The following is a 17,751-nucleotide window of genomic DNA, read 5'->3' as shown; positions in this document are numbered from 1 at the left end:
CATGGCTCTGAGTATCTGTGAGGCTCCATGAGAGTCCTCTGTCAAGCTAATGACATTAAAGAAGCGCTTGTTGGGAGGCAACCCAATGTTTTATAATTAACTATTTCCTTTTGTTATTTTATCTTTTTTGTAGGTTGATGATCATAAGAAGTCACAAAATCAATGAAAAAAGCAAAAACAGAATGAAAAACAGGAAGAAAAATAGCACACCCTGGAGGACGCACTTACTGGCGTTTAAACGCCAGTAAGGTTAGCTGTTGGGCATTTAACGCCCAGTCTGGCACCATTCTGGGCGTTTAACGCCAGAAAGGGGCATCAGACTGGCGTTAAACGCCAGAAAAGGGCAAGAAGCTGGCGTTAAACGCCAGAAATGGGCACCAGCCTGGCGTTTAACGCCAGAAATGGCACAAAACGTGATTTTGTTAGCCATTTGGTGCAGGGATGACTTTTCCTTGACACCACAGGATCTGTGGACCCCACAGGATCCCCACCAACCCTACCACTCTCTCTCTCATTCACCAATCACCTCAACTCCTCTTCCCCAAAAACCCCTAACCTATCAAATCCCCTCTTTCTCTTCACCACTCACATCCATCCTTCATAAAAATCCACCTACCCCTTCATTCAAATTCAAACCACTTTCCCACCCAAACCCACCCTCAAATGGCCGAACCACCCTCTCCCTCTCTCCTATATAAACCCTCCTTCACTCTTTCATTTTCACACACCTTAAACACCATCTCTCTCCCCTTTGGCCGAATACAAAGCCATTCCCTTTCTCCTCATTTCTTCTTCTTCTACTCTCTTCTTTCTTCTTTTGCTCGAGGACGAGCAAACATTTTAAGTTTGGTGTGGTAAAAGCATTGCTTTTTGTTTTTCCATAACCATTTATGGCATCCAAGGCTGGAGAAACCTCTAAAAAGAGGAAAGGGAAGGCAAAAGCTTCCACCTCCGAGTCATGGGAGATGGATAGATTCATCTCAAGGGTGCATCAAGATCACTTCTATGAAGTTGTGGCCTTGAAGAAGGTGATCCCCGAGGTCCCCTTTTCACTCAAAAAGGGTGAATATCCGGAGATCCGACATGAGATCCGAAGAAGAGGTTGGGAAGTTCTTACCAACCCCATTCAACAAGTCGGAATCTTGATGGTTCAAGAGTTCTATGCCAATGCATGGATCACCAAGAACCATGACCAAAGTATGAACCCGAATCCAAAGAATTATCTTACTATGGTTCGGGGGAATTACTTGGATTTTAGTCCGGAAAGTGTAAGGTTGGCATTCAATTTGCCCATGATGCAAGGAGATGAACATCCTTACACTAGAAGGGTCAACTTTGATCAAAGGTTGGACCAAGTCCTCACAGTCATATGTGAAGAGGGCGCACAATGAAAGAGAGATTCAAGAGGCAAGCCGGTTCAATTGAGAAGGCATGACCTCAAACCCATGGCTAGAGGATGGTTGGAGTTCATTCAACGCTCAATCATTCCCACTAGCAACCGGTCCGAAGTTACTCTAGACCGGGCCATCATGATTCATAGCATCATGATTGGAGAAGAAGTGGAAGTTCATGAGGTTATAGCCCAAGAACTTTATAAGGTGGCGGACAAGTCCTCTACCTTAGCAAGGTTAGCCTTTCCTCATCTCATTTGTCACCTCTGTTATTCAGTAGGAGTTGACATAGAGGGAGACATCCCCATTGATGAAGACAAGCCCATCACTAAGAAAAGGATGGAGCACACAAGAGACCCCACTCATCATGAGATCCCTGAGATGCCCCAAGGGATGCACTTTCCTCCACAAAACTATTGGGAGCAACTGAACACCTCCCTAGGAGAACTAAGTTCCAACATGGGACAACTAAGGGTGGAGCATCAAGAACACTCCATCATCCTTCATGAAATTAGAGAAGACCAAAGAGTCATGAGGGAGGAGCAACAAAGACAAGGAAGAGATATTGAGGAGCTCAAGCACTCCATAGGATCTTCAAGAGGAAGAAAGAGCCGCCATCACTAAGGTGGTCCCGTTCTTTGATTTCCTTGTTCTTTATTCTTCTGTTTTTCAAATTTTATGCTTATGTTTATCCATGTTTGTGTCTTGTGATCATTAGTGTCTTAGTGTCTATGCCTTAAAGTTATGAATGTCCTATGAATCTGTTCATACCCTGACCGAGCTCCTCCAACTCGGCAAAATCCATGAAAGGTCCGACCTCATCCCAAGGCCCACGCCTAAGGTCGGACCTCGGACAAATAAAGCTAAGGAGGCCCATCAAAAGGAACGAAGCCCAAAACCTAAAGGCCGAAAAAGCCTAGGAAAGGCGGTTCCGCAAAGATAGAGGTAAAACTCCCAAAAGATAAGATAAGATAAGAATATCTTATCCAGGGAAGATCACGACCAACTACTATAAATACACTGGAGCACCCAGGTATGACATACATTCCACATTCTACACATATCTGCTTGGACCCATGCTAACTTAAGCATCGGAGTGTCATTGCAGGTACAACCACCAATCGCCAACACATCAAGCTTGGGTCCTTGACCCCCACCTCGGGCATCTCCAGACGACCGAGCTACACGTTTCAGGTAACCCCCGGAACATTGGCGCCGTTGCCGGGGACCTGGAAGTCATCCCTTTACCATGGCGGACGACCCTCTCAACAATGACCACGCTACATCAGAACAAGAGGAGGAAGTTGACACCGGAGAACGACCGGACAGCCCTCTATCACCACGCACTCCAGGAGGAAACAAACAGAACCGCCCAAAGACATCGCTCCCAAACAAAGATCCACAAAATCCCGAAAAAGAAAAGAGCTCAGAAATTCTAGAAGCAGTCCGGGCACAACAAAACCGACTGAAACAACTCGAAGAGGACATAAAGAAGCAAAAAGAAACTGAACAAGATCTGAGAAGGGAGGCTCGCAAGCGCAGAGAATTAGAAGAAAAACTGCGGAAAATAGAGGCCAACCTGAAAGATCGGACAGAACGCGACACCACCCCCGAAGGCAACCATGATCCCTTCACGCAAGAGATCATGAAGGAGAAGGTACCGCGAAACTTCAAACCACCCGATATGGATCTCTACGACGGCACCACCGATCCAAGTCACCACCTCAGCAACTTCAGAAGCAGAATGTACCTAGTTGATTCCTCCGACGCGATTCGGTGCAAAGCCTTCCCCACCACTCTCACCAAGTCAGCCATGAAGTGGTTCGACAACCTGCCACCAAGATCAATCACCAGCTTCGAAGACCTAACCAAAAAATTCCTAACAAGATTCTCTATTCAAAAGGACAAGACAAAGCATGCCCCCAGTCTACTCGGGATCAAGCAAGGTAACCAAGAAGCTCTCCGAGAATACATGGAGCGATTCAACAAAGCCTGCCTGGACATACAACACTTACCCACTGAAGTGGCCATCATGGGACTAGCAAACGGCCTAAAAGAGGGACCGTTTAGCCAATCCCTATCCAAGCGCTACCCGACCTCCCTATACGAGGTGCAGGAGCGGGCAGAAAAATATATCAACATGGAGGAAACCTCCCAGCTAAGAGACTCTTCTAGGAAGGAATCAACCTACCCACTCCGAGATCGGGATCGGGAACAAAAGAAAAAAGAAGACCCCAACTCGGACAAGCCACGAAAGTACCACAACTACACCCCCCTCCGAGTCTCCCTGGTAGACGTCTACAAAGAAGTATGCCACACCGAAAAGATCCCACCGCCCCGACCGCTAAAACACAAGAGAGCGGGAAGAGATCGGTCCGAATACTGTGAATATCACAAGCTCTACGGTCATTCTACTAACGACTGCTATGACCTAAAAAATGTTATAGAAAAACTGGCCAGAGAAGGAAAACTCGACAGATACATAGCAGAAAAAGGAGAAGAGACCAGGAAGAGAAGGCGGGGAGATAACGAAGGTCGGGCCGAACAAACCCCGCGAACCCCTGAAAGACACATTCACATGATAAATGGAGGTTTTGCAGGCGGGGGAACATCCAGATCCTCGCGAAAAAGACACCTCAAAGAAGTCTATCATGTCCGAGAAGACAGCCCCCTGGCCGAGTTACCTACTATCTCATTTACCCGAGAAGACGCTCAAGGGATAATTCCCGGGCACGACGATCCAATGGTAGTCACCATTATCCTAGCAAACGCCAACTTACATCGAACCCTGATTGACCAGGGAAGCTCGGCAGATATCCTGTTCAAAACGGCATTCGACAAGCTCGGACTTGAAGAAAAAGAACTAAAGGCCTATCCCACCGACCTATTTGGGCTAGGGGACACCCCGATCCATCCCTTAGGATACATCCCGCTACACACTACCTTTGGAAGAGGCGAGCAATCTAAAACATTAAGCATCGACTACATTGTGGTCGACGTCACTTCGGCATATAATGCCCTCATTGGGCGACCAACCCTAAACAGACTGGCAGCTATAGTCTCGACCCCACACCTCTGCATGAAGTTCCCTACCGCAAAAGGAATCGCTACCCTAAAAGGCGACCAAAAACTAGCGCGACGATGCTACAACGAAAGCCTGAGCCTAAAAGGGAAGGAGGTCAACACGATAGAACTCGGACGAGTGCAGTCCCAAGAAGATCTTCGACCACAACCAGAGGGAGAGACCGAAAAAGTCCAGATTGGGAACGCACCTGAAAAAATAACAAACATAGGAGCGAACCTCAAAACGGGCCTAAAAGAGGAACTCATAACCCTCTTAAAAGAGAATTCCGACCTCTTCGCCTGGAAAGCCTCCGACATGCCAGGCATAAGCCCCGACTTGATGTGCCATAAGCTATCAGTTTACCCGGGATCCCGACCTGTCCAACAAAGACGCCGGAAGCTCGGACCCGAGCGCATGCAAGCGATAGAAGAACAAGTACAAGCACTACTAGATGTAGGGTTCATTAGGGAAGTAAAATATCCCCTATGGCTTGCAAACGTGGTCCTGGTAAAAAAGCCCAACGGAAAGTGGAGGATGTGCGTCGATTACACAGACCTCAACAAAGCCTGCCCCAAAGACCCATATCCATTACCAAACATCGACGCCTTAGTAGACGCAGCCTCAGGCTACAGATATCTCTCCTTCATGGACGCATACTCGGGATACAACCAAATCCCGATGTACGGACCCGACCAAGAAAAAACCTCGTTCATAACCCCAAGGGCAAACTACTGCTACGTAGTAATGCCCTTTGGGCTGAAGAACGCAGGGGCAACCTACCAGAGGCTAATGAACAAAGTGTTCTCAGAGCACATCGGACTACAGCTAGAGGTGTACGTCAACGACATGCTGGTAAAGACACAAGAAGACAGAAACTTACTGACCGACCTCGCCAGCGTCTTCGGCACCCTCAGAAAACACAACATGAGACTTAACCCGACAAAGTGCACCTTCGCCGCAGAAGCCGGAAAGTTCTTAGGCTTCATGCTGACTCAAAGGGGCATCGAAGCGAACCCGGATAAATGCCAAGCAATACTCAATATGAAAAGCCCGACGTGTGTCAAAGAAGTACAACAACTGAATGGAAGGCTGGCCGCCCTATCAAGATTCTTGGCAGGATCAGCGATAAAGTCACTACCTCTCTACTCACTCCTAAAGAAAGGGAAACCCTTCTCATGGACCCCGGAGTGCGAAAAAGCCTTTCAAGAATTCAAGGAATTCCTCGGGCAGCCACCAATCCTAACCCGACCTTTAAAAGGGGAAGAGCTCGTACTATACCTCTCGGTCGGACATCGAGCAGTCGCTTCAGCATTAATACGAGAAAATAACCAAGGACAACACCCCATATACTTTGTAAGCAAGGCACTACAAGGGGCCGAATTAAACTATCAGAAAATAGAAAAATTCGCCTACGCCCTAGTGTTCACAGCTCGGAGGCTCCGTCCCTACTTTCAAGCCCACACCATCAAAGTCCGGACAAACCAACCCATGAGACACATCCTACAAAAAACAGACCTGGCGGGACGAATCCTACAATGGGCGGTGGAACTGTCTGAGTTCGACCTCCACTATGAAGCCCGGACTGCCATAAAATCTCAGTATCTAGCCGACTTCATCGCAGAATACACTGAGACCCCTGGAACCCCACTCTCATGGAACCTGTATGTCGACGGGTCCTCAAACAAAACAGGAAGTGGAGCAGGGGTTATACTCGAAAGCGACCAAGGAACGCGGATAGAACTATCCCTAAAATTCGAGTTCCAGGCCTCGAACAACCAAGCCGAATACGAGGCCCTACTAGCAGGCCTAAAACTAGCCGAAGAGGTCGGAGCCCAGAAAATCACGATCTTCAGCGACTCCCAGGTCGTCACATCACAAGTAAATGGAAGCTACCAGGCCAAAGACCCAACTATGAAGAAATACCTGGACCAAACACAGGCACAATTACGCCACTTTTCAGAAATACAGATCCAACACATACCGCGGGAACAAAACGCCCGGGCAGACGCCCTCTCAAAGCTCGCCAGCACCAAGCCCGGAGGCAACAACAGAAGTCTCCTCCAGGAAACCTTACAATCTCCCTCCGTGACAAGAGAAGAAGAAACGCTAAATATATCCAACCAACAGCAAGGATGGATGACCCCCATACTCAACTACCTGAAGTCGGGAACTCTCCCCACCGAAAGAAAGGAAGCTAAAAGACTCACGAAAGACGCCCAGAATTATACACTAATTCACGACGTATTATACAGAAGAGGATTCGCAAACCCCCTCCTTAGGTGCGTCCCGACCTCAGAAACAAAGAGCGTCCTCGAAGAAGTCCACGGAGGCATGTGTGGGAACCACCTCGGAGCTCGGGCGTTATCAAAGAAAGTAGTCCGAGCCGGGTTCTACTGGCCAACTTTGCAAAGAGACGCAACGGAGTTTGTGAAAATATGCCCCCCTGCCAAAAACACGCCAACTTCCACAAAGCACCACCCGAAGACCTCATCAGCATCACCGCACCATGGCCCTTCGCAAAATGGGGACTTGACCTACTCGGCCCGTTCCCCCCAGGACCGGGGCAAGTCAAATACCTCATAGTAGGGGTCGACTACTTCACAAAGTGGATCGAAGCTGAACCCTTAGCCACCATTACGGCTCAGAAAAGTCGCAAATTCCTATACAAAAATATTGTCACAAGGTTCGGAGTCCCCTACCCCATCACAACAGACAATGGAACACAGTTCACGGACACAAGTTTTCAGAACTTGGTGGCCGAACTAAAAATCAAACAGCAATTCACCTCAGTCGAGCACCCACAAGCCAATGGACAAGCAGAGGCTGCAAATAAAGTCATCTTGGCCGGGTTAAAACGGAGACTCCAAGAGGCCAAAGGGGCATGGGCTGAAGAGCTCCCCCAGGTGCTATGGGCATATCGGACAACTCCACACTCTACAACAGGAGAATCGCCATTCCGACTAGCTTATGGGATGGAGGCAATGATTCCTATCGAAATAGATGAAGGGTCACCCAGAGTCATCTTCTACAACGAAGAAGGTAACCCGCAGGCACAAAAGGAAGAACTCGACCTCCTCCCCGAGGTCCGAGAAAGGGCCCGGATCCGAGAAGAAGCCTTAAAACGGCGAACGGCCCTCAGATACAATCAGAAGGTAATAAAACGAAGCTTCTCCACTCACGACCTAATTTTAATCCGAAATGACATCGGAACACAAAAGTCGGGAGAAGGAAAGCTAGCCGCAAACTGGAAAGGACCCTACAAAGTAACAGAAGTCTTAGGAACAGGCTATTACAAGATATCCGACCTAGAAGGCAATGAGCTGCCCAGGGCCTGGCACGCCTGCAATCTAAGACGGTACTACAGCTAGAAAAATTTGACCCGAGGTGTACTCTTTTTCCCCTACAGGGGTTTTTTAATGAGACACCCGGTCAAGTAAGGCACCCGACCTAGTCAAGGGTAAACACTCTGTAAATATTCTTTCTTTTTTAAATACTAATCAAATCTTTCTATTTTCTTTTGTTCTTCCTCGTGATGAAACAAATCCTGAAAAAGTACCCCGCCAAGGCGCATTAATTTATGCTCGGCAAAACGCAAAAAAATCATTTGCCAAAAAGACCGCACAAGGTCGGCAAAGATAAAGCGACGAGGTTCAAATTAATGTGAGAAGTTATAAAGTAACTCTGAAAAGGTTCAAAAAAACCAAATAAAAAGAGATTACAAAAATAACTTAAAAGGCCGACCAACGACAAGGTCGGACCCAACAAAGGGAAGTACTCGAACACCCGAGGTCCGAGGAAAAACCCGGATCCAAGAAAGAAGCCTTAAAGCAGCAAAAGCCAAGATTTCGAAAACGCTTACTAAAAGTTGCTATACAAAAACAACTAAAAAGTACAAGCGAAAAAATGAAATCAAAGGAAGAGGCAAAACCAAGATTTCGAAAACGCTTACTAAAAGTTGCTATAAAAACAACTAAAAAGTACAAAGCGAAGAAACGAAATCGAAGGAAAAGACAAAACGAAGTTTCGAAAACGCTTACTAAAAAAGTTGTTATCCAAAAACAACTAAAAAAGTACAAGCGAAGAAACGAAAACGAAGGAAAGGACAAAACGGAAGTTTCAAAGCGCTAGCTAAAAAGTTGTTATCCAAAAAACAACTAAAAAGCATAAAAGCGGAACAAAAAGTCAAAGCAAAACACCGCATAATAAGCTAAAAAGTTACTACAAGTAGCTAATAGCAAAAAAGCGTCCAAAGCGTTCACAGCAACCATCCAAAAACAAAAAAGCCCACAGGCCGGGCAAAGAACCAAAAATAAAAGATTACAGAGGATCAAGGTCCTTTCCGGATTCCACATCGGTAGAAGGCTGCGGAGGAAGAACCATAGAAATCGGGACAGCCTTGACAGCACCATCATCTTGGCTTGAAACCTCCACACCAGATCCATCCCCGGCCAAAGGTGAAGTCGGGTCCGCAACCGGAACCTTGAGGTCGGACACCGGAACCTTGGGATCGGACACCGGCACCTCATCCTCATTGGGAGCAGGAACAATCTTTCCCTCCACAACAACGTTATCCGTACTAAATAAGCTCAGATCCAGGTCAGGAGCAAGAACCCGGACCTGAGCCTTCAAATTCTCGAACATAGCATCCATACCCTTAGCCACATGGCCTTCCAGCTCGTAAAAATCATCCTGAGCAGATTGCAACTTCTCCCTTGTCTCCACAAGCTCGGCATATACCCGAGTATAATTCTCCGTCGCCGCCTTCGCCATCTCCTCGGACGCTTTCGCTGCCGCCACAGCCGCGGTAGCTTTAGCTTTCTCCTTCTCCAAAGAGGCCTCCAGCTCCGTAATCCTAGCAGCCTTCAGCTCACTAAACTTCTCAAACTCGGACTGAGCCTTCTCAAGTCGGGAGCTGGTCGCGCCAATGGGAGATTTCTTGAACTCCCGGGCAATAGCAGCATGAAGACTGGCCATCCGAACACAACTCCGCGCCATATACTGAAAATGATGCTCCATAGACACATCATCAGTAGAGATAAAAGTCTGAGGGAGAATATGCTGTTCAATCCAACCAAGAGCATCGAAATCCTTATCGTTAAAACCCGCAAGCTCTTGAGAGGTCTTCTGCTTCTTGGGAGGAGGACCCGAGAACGGGGGAGGAGAAGAGGTAGCAGGCCCGGAGGTCGGAGGGTCTTGATTTATAGCTCGGAACTGGGGAGTCGGAATAGTCTTCGACCGAGTCTGAACACCCACGGTAGCCTTCTGCGGAGAAGATCGAGCAGAAGCCTCAGCCTCGATATTTCGAGCAGCCACAGACTTCTTCGTCCGACGAAGGAACTTCATGGAATCCGCCTGAGAAGACATCTCTGCAGAAATATAAAGAAAAGGATTACCACAACAGAAATTCAACCAAAAACAAGTAAAACAACAATATTGAAAAAGAAGAATCTCGGAGAGGTCGGGAAACTACCTAACTTGGAACGGAGAAGGCTTGGATCCCCCAAACATTTTCTTCGTATCCAAGTGAGGTGCCCGACCCCATAAACTGCTCACCACACTCACAAAAGCCTGCTCAACCTCATCTAAACTCTCAAAAGTATACTTAGCAGACACTACATTCTCCTGCCAACAAAGAGGAAAAGAAGGCTCCCCACTCTCATCCAGAAAGAAAGGTCGGACGTCTCCAGTAGCCCGGACCTTGAAATAAAAGTTCTTGAAATCATGAAAGGACTCATCATAAAGGGTACAAAACTTCCTTCCCTGGTTAGCCCTAAAAGAGACCCAAGACACCTTCCCTCCACCCGACCCCGGCTTCGTCAACACAAACAAATAGGAAAAAAGAGAAATAGAGGGAGCGACGCCCAAAAACTGACACAAAAGTTGAAACAGCTTTAAAAACGCCCAAGAATTTGGATGGAGCTGCGTAGGGGCAAGGTTACAAGACCACAACACCTCGGACTCCAGGTCGGTAAAAGGAAGTCGGACACTCAGCTTAGAGAAAAAACAATCATAAGCATAAAAGAAGAGCTTCTCGGAACTATCTAAAGGCGGGAAGCAAACTCTCTCCTCGGAATCCGGGGCTACTAGCTCATAATCCCTCTCAGACTCTCTATTCTCACATATACTACAGTGCCTACGGAACCTAGCCAAATATTCAGAATCTACCACAGAAGGGACTTTTAGAGGAAGAGGGTCTACCCAACCAAGACCACTTGGAATCTTGGTCGACATCGCCTGAAGAACCTTTCGAGACATAAAACTCTTACCTACAAAGAAGAAATACAAAAGCAAGCAAAAATCACATAAAGCAGACAGCGAAAAACCCGTTCAGCCAAGCAAGAAACAAAAAGAAAATGCGGCAACCCGAACAAAGTACCAGAAAAACAAAAAAGAGCCCCCCCCATATGCAAACAAAGCAATGGCGGCGCCTCTTTTTGGGGCAACCCAGGCATAAAGAAAGAAGAAACAGACAAAGAGCCACACAAAAGAACAGAAAGCATATGTGCGCAAAGAAAAGGGACGGGAATAAACCTGGAAGAAAGAAAGAAGACGACGAGCTCCGAAGAAAGAAGAACGAAACGGCGGCACAGAGGAAACCCCGGAAAGACGCACGGAAAGATTCGGGGAAGAAGAACAAAGAGAAAGAAGAAGCGGTGCTCGAAAAAGAGATGGCGAAAACTTAGAAAAAACAGGAAGGAACAGAATAAACGAAGAAAAAGGAAGGGAGCAAATAAATAATGCCTTCACAGAGCCCGAACGGAAATCGAGGAGAAACGGTAAAATGCAATAAATGCAGGAAACGGCCATTTTTGAATTTTGAAAAACAACTATGCCCGAGCTCGACCTCCCAAAAAGGACGAACTCGGGCAGGGGCACTGTTCATACCCTGACCGAGCTCCTCCAACTCGGCAAAATCCATGAAAGGTCCGACCTCATCCCAAGGCCCACGCCTAAGGTCGGACCTCGGACAAATAAAGCTAAGGAGGCCCATCAAAAGGAACGAAGCCCAAAACCTAAAGGCCGAAAAAGCCTAGGAAAGGCGGTTCCGCAAAGATAGAGGTAAAACTCCCAAAAGATAAGATAAGATAAGAATATCTTATCCAGGGAAGATCACGACCAACTACTATAAATACACTGGAGCACCCAGGTATGACATACATTCCACATTCTACACATATCTGCTTGGACCCATGCTAACTTAAGCATCGGAGTGTCATTGCAGGTACAACCACCAATCGCCAACACATCAAGCTCGGGTCCCTGACCCCCACCTCGGGCATCTCCAGACGACCGAGCTACACGTTTCAGGTAACCCCCGGAACAGAATCCATCACCTTTCTTGAATAAAAACATGCTTAAATTGAAAAGGAAAGAATTGCATGAATTTTGAATTTTATAATAGTTTAATTATTTTGATGTGGTGGCAATACTCTTGTTCTCTGAATGTATGCTTAAACAGTGCATATATATCTTGAATTTGTGGTTCATGAAGGTTGGCTCTTGAAAGAATGATGAAAAAGGAGACATGTTACTGAGGATCTGAAAAATCATTAAAAATGATTCTTGAAGCAAGAAAAAGCAGTGAATACAAAAAAAAAAAGAGAGAAAGCAAGCGAAAAAAAAAACCGAAAAAAAGAAAGAGAAAAAGAAAGAATAAAGTTGTGATCCAAGGCAAAAAGAGTGTGCTTAAGAACCCTGGACACCTCTAATTGGGGACTTTAGCAAAGCTAAGTCACAATCTAAAAAGGTTCACCCAATTATGTGTCTGTGGCATGTATGTATCCGGTGGTAATACTGGAAGACAGAGTGCTTTGGGCCACGGCCAAGACTCATAAAGTAGCTGTGTTCAAGAATCATCATACTCTACTAGGAGAATCAATAACACTATCTGGATTCTGAGTTCCTAAAGAAGCCAACCATTCTGAATTTCAAAGGATAGACTGAGATGCCAAAACTGTTTAGAGGCAAAAAGCTAAAAGCCCCGCTCATCTAATTAATACTGATCTTCATAGATGTTTTTGGAATTCATTGCATATTCTCTTCTTTTTATCTTATTTGATTTTCAGTTGCTTGAGGACAAGCAACAATTTAAGTTTGGTGTTGTGATGAGCGGATAATTTATACACTTTTTGGCACTGTTTTTAGTATGTTTTTGGTATGATCTAGTTAGTTTTTAGTATATTTTTATTAGTTTTTAGCTAAAATTCACTTTTCTGGACTTTACTATAAGTTTGTGTGTTTTTCTGTGATTTCAGGTATTTTCTGGCTGAAATTGAGGGACCTGAGCAAAAATCTGATTCAGAGACTGAAAAGGACTGCAGATGCTGTTGGATTCTGACCTCCCTGCACTCGAAGTGGATTTTCTGGAGCTACAGAAGCCCAATTGGCGCGCTCTCAACGGCGTTGGAAAGTAGACATCCTCGGCTTTCCAGCAATATATGATAATCCATACTTTGCCCAAGATTTGATGGCCCAAACCGGCGTTCAAAGTCACCTCAAGAAATCCCAGCGTTAAACGCTGGAACTGGCACCCAAATGGGAGTTAAACGCCCAAACTGGCATAAAAGCTGGCGTTTAACTCCAAGAAGAGTCTCTGCACGAAAATGCTTCATTGCTCAGCCCAAGCACACACCAAGTGGGCCCGGAAGTGGATTTTTATGTCATTTACTCATCTCTGTACACCCTAGGCTACTAGTTTCCTATAAATAGGACCTTTTACTATTGTATTTTCATCTTGGTTCTTCTGGTTCCCTCTCTGGGGCCGAAACCAATGATCACTTTTGTTTTTATGTATTTTCAACGGTGGAGTTTTTACACACCATAGATTAAGGTGTGGAGCTCTGCTGTACCTCGAGTATTAATGCAATTACTATTGTTCTTCTATTCAATTTCGCTTGTTCTTTGTCCAAGATATCACTTGTTCTTCAACTTGATGAATGTGATGATCCGTGACACTCATCATCATTCTCACCTATGAACAAGGTGACTGACAACCACTTCTGTTCTACAAGCAATCAAGGCTCTAGTGAATATCTCTTGGATTCCTGATTGCACGATGCATGGTTGATCGCCTGACAACCGAGTGCTCGCCTGACAAACGAGCCAACCATTCCGTGAGATCAGAGTCTTCGTGGTATAGGCAAGAACTGATGGCAGCATTCAAGAGAATCCGGAAGGTCTAACCTTGTCTGTGGTATTCTGAGTAGGATTCAATGACTGAATGACTGTGACGTGCTTCAAACTCCTAGCAGGCAGGGCGTTAGTGACAGACGCAAAAGTATCAATGGATATTATTCCGGCCTGACCGAGAACCGACAGCTGAATTCCGCGTGCCGTGACAGGGCATATGCAATCGCTTTCACTGAGAGGATGGGAGGTAGCCATTGACAACGGTGAAACCCTACACGAGCTTGCCATGGAGAGGAGTAGGAAGGATTGGATGAAGACAGTAGGAAAGCAGAGAGACGGAAGGGAAGGCATCTTCATGCGCTTATCTGAAGTTCCTACCAATGAATTACATAAGTATCTCTATCTTTATCTTTTATATTATTTTCGTTCATCATCATATCCATTTGAGTCTGCCTGACTAAGATTTACAAGATGACCATAGCTTGCTTCACACTAACAATCTCCGTGGGATCGACCCTTACTCACGTAAGGTATTACTTGGACGACCCAGTGCACTTGCTGGTTAGTTGTGCGAAGTTGTGTAATGCCATGGAATTGAACCACCAAGTTTTTGGAGTTCATGACCAGGGATTATGAGAGTTGTGAAAAGTATTGTTCACAATTTCGCGCACCATCCCTCTAACCTACTAAAGCGAGGGAAAATACGTTCTAGGTCTTCTGAACTCAAGTCAGGTGGAACGTCATCAAAAGGTGGAAGGTTGTATACTACTCCTCTGCACGATCATATGACATCAAAGAGCATCTGTCAAGTACTTCATCGAGTGGCCACATAACAGCAACATCGTACGAAGGAGTTAGGCTAAAGTTTGTAGATAAGCGGGGTGCAGACGTTGGCTGGCCTCACCGTATATACATATGAATAGAGAACGAAATTCACCCTAGACTCAGAAGACTACCTAGAGCGGAATCCTCTTTACGAACAGTCATCAGCGAACTACGGAAGGGTACTCATGCTTCCATCTGGAGGGCGAAGGGAGAGAGAAGGGGTAAGAACTGGGGAGTTCTTAGTAGGGTCGGGGTTATTAGTTACGTTCATTAATTCTATGTTGTTTAGCAGACTATTAGAAAAATACAAGGAAGCAGTAATTAGAAAACACAGATAAGTAGAAAAGATAGAGAAAACAGATAGCAGAACACAAATAGAAGAATACAAGAAAGTAAAACACAGACACAAACACAGAGAATAGAGTACAAACAAGGAAAGGATACATTCATACCACAAACATAACAAAGGAAATGCGCAACCAAGTATGATGCATGTCTGTCCTATGCAGGCCATGAGCTCACGTGTCGGTTTACACCCTGCATCCCGACATTACCTAGGAACAAGTCCCAGATATGGCTTCCCTTTGTGTCCTTAGTGCATATGTGTCGGTGGTAAGAATACCACTCTTTCGTGACTACCGGCAGTCGGCGCAAAGCCCGACCCCATAATATACGCACAAGGGGAAACAGTGATCCTCAGTTCGTGGGCGTCCCCGAGATCAATTCACAATAACAAAACAGAGATCTTCAGTTCGTGGGTTATTCCCCGAGATCATTACACAATAACATAGTGATCTTCAGTTCGTGGGTTATACCCGAGATCAACATACAATGATTCATGGGTTATTCCCGTAATCAATGATTATCAGTCCGTGGGTTTTTCCCGCTTATAAAACAAATAACAATTTATGGGTTTTCCCGAGATCAATGATCATTCAGTTCGTGGGTACTTCTCGAATTCAACCAATTATCAGTTCATGGGTGTCCCCCGTAGTTAAACAATTAACAGTTCGTCGGGTATTTCCGCCTTTTATCATTTTTCGTTATCCTTTCTCAACCTCAACAAATCCACAAATAAATCTTCATTTCCTCTTTCCCTTTGAATCCTTAACACATATTCCTAAACCTTTCTTAACTTTTTCTTTATCTCTTTATTCTGCTCTAATTACTCTATCTTCTGTATCTCTTTATTTTTCTCTGATTACTATTTCCTTTATATATATGTTACTCTTCTTCTCTTTATCTCTTTCCTCAACTCTGATTATTCTGTTCTCTGTGTTTCCCTATTCTGCTCTGATTTTCTCTGCTTAACATATATAGTTGAAGCTTATGTAAATTTCGGTATGAATAGTTAGCCTGTCCCAAGTATAGGTTCATTAAGTCTATACTGAAACAGTTTAACTTTTCATATAATACCTAACCCTAGTCGCAACTCAAGTACTATCTAAGTTGCCCTAGTTCGTTTACTAGTCTCTGTCTGTTTTTCTGTCATTAAAACATTACAGACTTTTTCTTGGGTTTTTATCTTTCCTTTGAGTTTTATCTTTGTTTTATCTTTACCTCACTAATATGTTCTTACCACTCCCTAAGTGTTTTATGAAGGTAATTAGGAGAATTCTGCACTTAAAGTTGTCTTTCTAAAGCTTTTACGGAAAACTGCCTTTTTCGCATTATTTTATTATTTTTATTAAAATATTATTTTTATTTAAATATTATTATTTAATATTTTATTATTATTTATTATTTTATTAATATATTTTCGAAAATTAACTCACTTTTACTTTTAACCTTTAAAATTCACTTTTTACCACCCGTAACTTTTAATATTTCTACTTTTACCACCCTAACTTTCAGAAATTACCAAACAACCCCTAAAACACCAAAAATTTTACTTCCTTGCCCTTTTTAAGATCTAAGGCCTTTTCTTCATTGTTCTTCATCACACTCAAAGTGTTCTTCATGTTCTTCGTATATTCTTCAGATTCTTTCTCTGTTTTTACCCGTTTTTCATTCTTTTCAGCAACCGATTTTTACCAAAATTCAAAATAAATTCCCAGCCACTAAAACCCTATCTTTTCTACATGATTTTAACACAAATTAAACCCCAATTTAAGGCCTAGGGTTTCGTTTTCCAGCAGCCCTCAAGAACAACATTCATAGCTTAAATATCATCAAATTTCATCAAATTTTCAACAAACTTTCAACAAGAATCACTCATATAAACAATCAATTTCAAGCACAGCCAAACCATATCATAATTACACAACTCAAACACAATCAATCAAGATTAAATTCATCAAATCCTACCTTGATTTGCTGCTCCAAATCCGGTTACTCTTTGAAGTGTTCTTAAAGCACTTTTTCCTCCTAAAACACATCAAGAACAACTTTAAATCCAAAAACTCTCAACTGACCAAATCTCACTCAGCATGTTAGGAAGAGATATATCACCTTAGACTTGCTGGAAATTCACGTTTCTTGGCCCTCAAGTCAAGTTAAGCATGATTCCTAAGGAAAAACATCAAGAAAACACATGTTTACATGGTTTTCCTTGAAAACCGAATTGAAGAGGGAGGAAGACAGCCATCTCACCTTATTTCCAGCCTTGATATGTCACATGGTTATGTAGAGGAAGAAGAGAGGATCATTTTGGTGAAATCGGAGTTTTGATCTGAGTTTTAGTTCAGAAGAAATCAAGCTTTGAAGATCAAGTGTTCATGAAAGTTTCTCTCTTTTCTCTCTTGTTATTTTCGTCCAAAATGAAGAAATGAGACAGCCTTGGAGGTCTTGGGGGTGTAAGGTAAGTTGTGATTGGTTGGCTTGGAGGTGGATTAAAATAATATTAAAATATCTCAGGTGTATAACTACTAAAACTAGATGTATCGAAACACTTGTAAAAACATCTCTAAAAATTATTTTCTGAGCTACTAGCATAAATGACACTAGTAACATATTTATTATGATAATAAAGCATGTATGATGAGGCCTTAGCATTGCTAAAGTCATCAGAGAGTGCTGGTGCTAAGCTGCACCAGTAAACCGTAAACCCGGTTAAACCGATTTTCTATTTTTAACTAAAACAGACCAGGTAACCTTATAATATCATTCAAGCATTTTCTAATACTAATATAATGATAATATTATACTATTATCTCTCTCCTTTCATGAATCGAGTCCGGTTCATCAAATAGAGACTATTTACGAAAATCAGAATCAAAACTGCCAACCGATACGGTTCAAAAACTAGGTTCTTCGTGACCGCGTTATCGAGCTTGCCTCAGAAAAGGTTCTAGCTTAAGGATGACATAATGACAATGAGGATTGAGATACTTGTTGATATAG

Source organism: Arachis stenosperma, chromosome 5 (assembly GCF_014773155.1).
Source record: "Arachis stenosperma cultivar V10309 chromosome 5, arast.V10309.gnm1.PFL2, whole genome shotgun sequence".
Taxonomy (NCBI): domain Eukaryota; kingdom Viridiplantae; phylum Streptophyta; class Magnoliopsida; order Fabales; family Fabaceae; genus Arachis; species Arachis stenosperma.
This window is presented reverse-complemented; position numbering follows the sequence as displayed.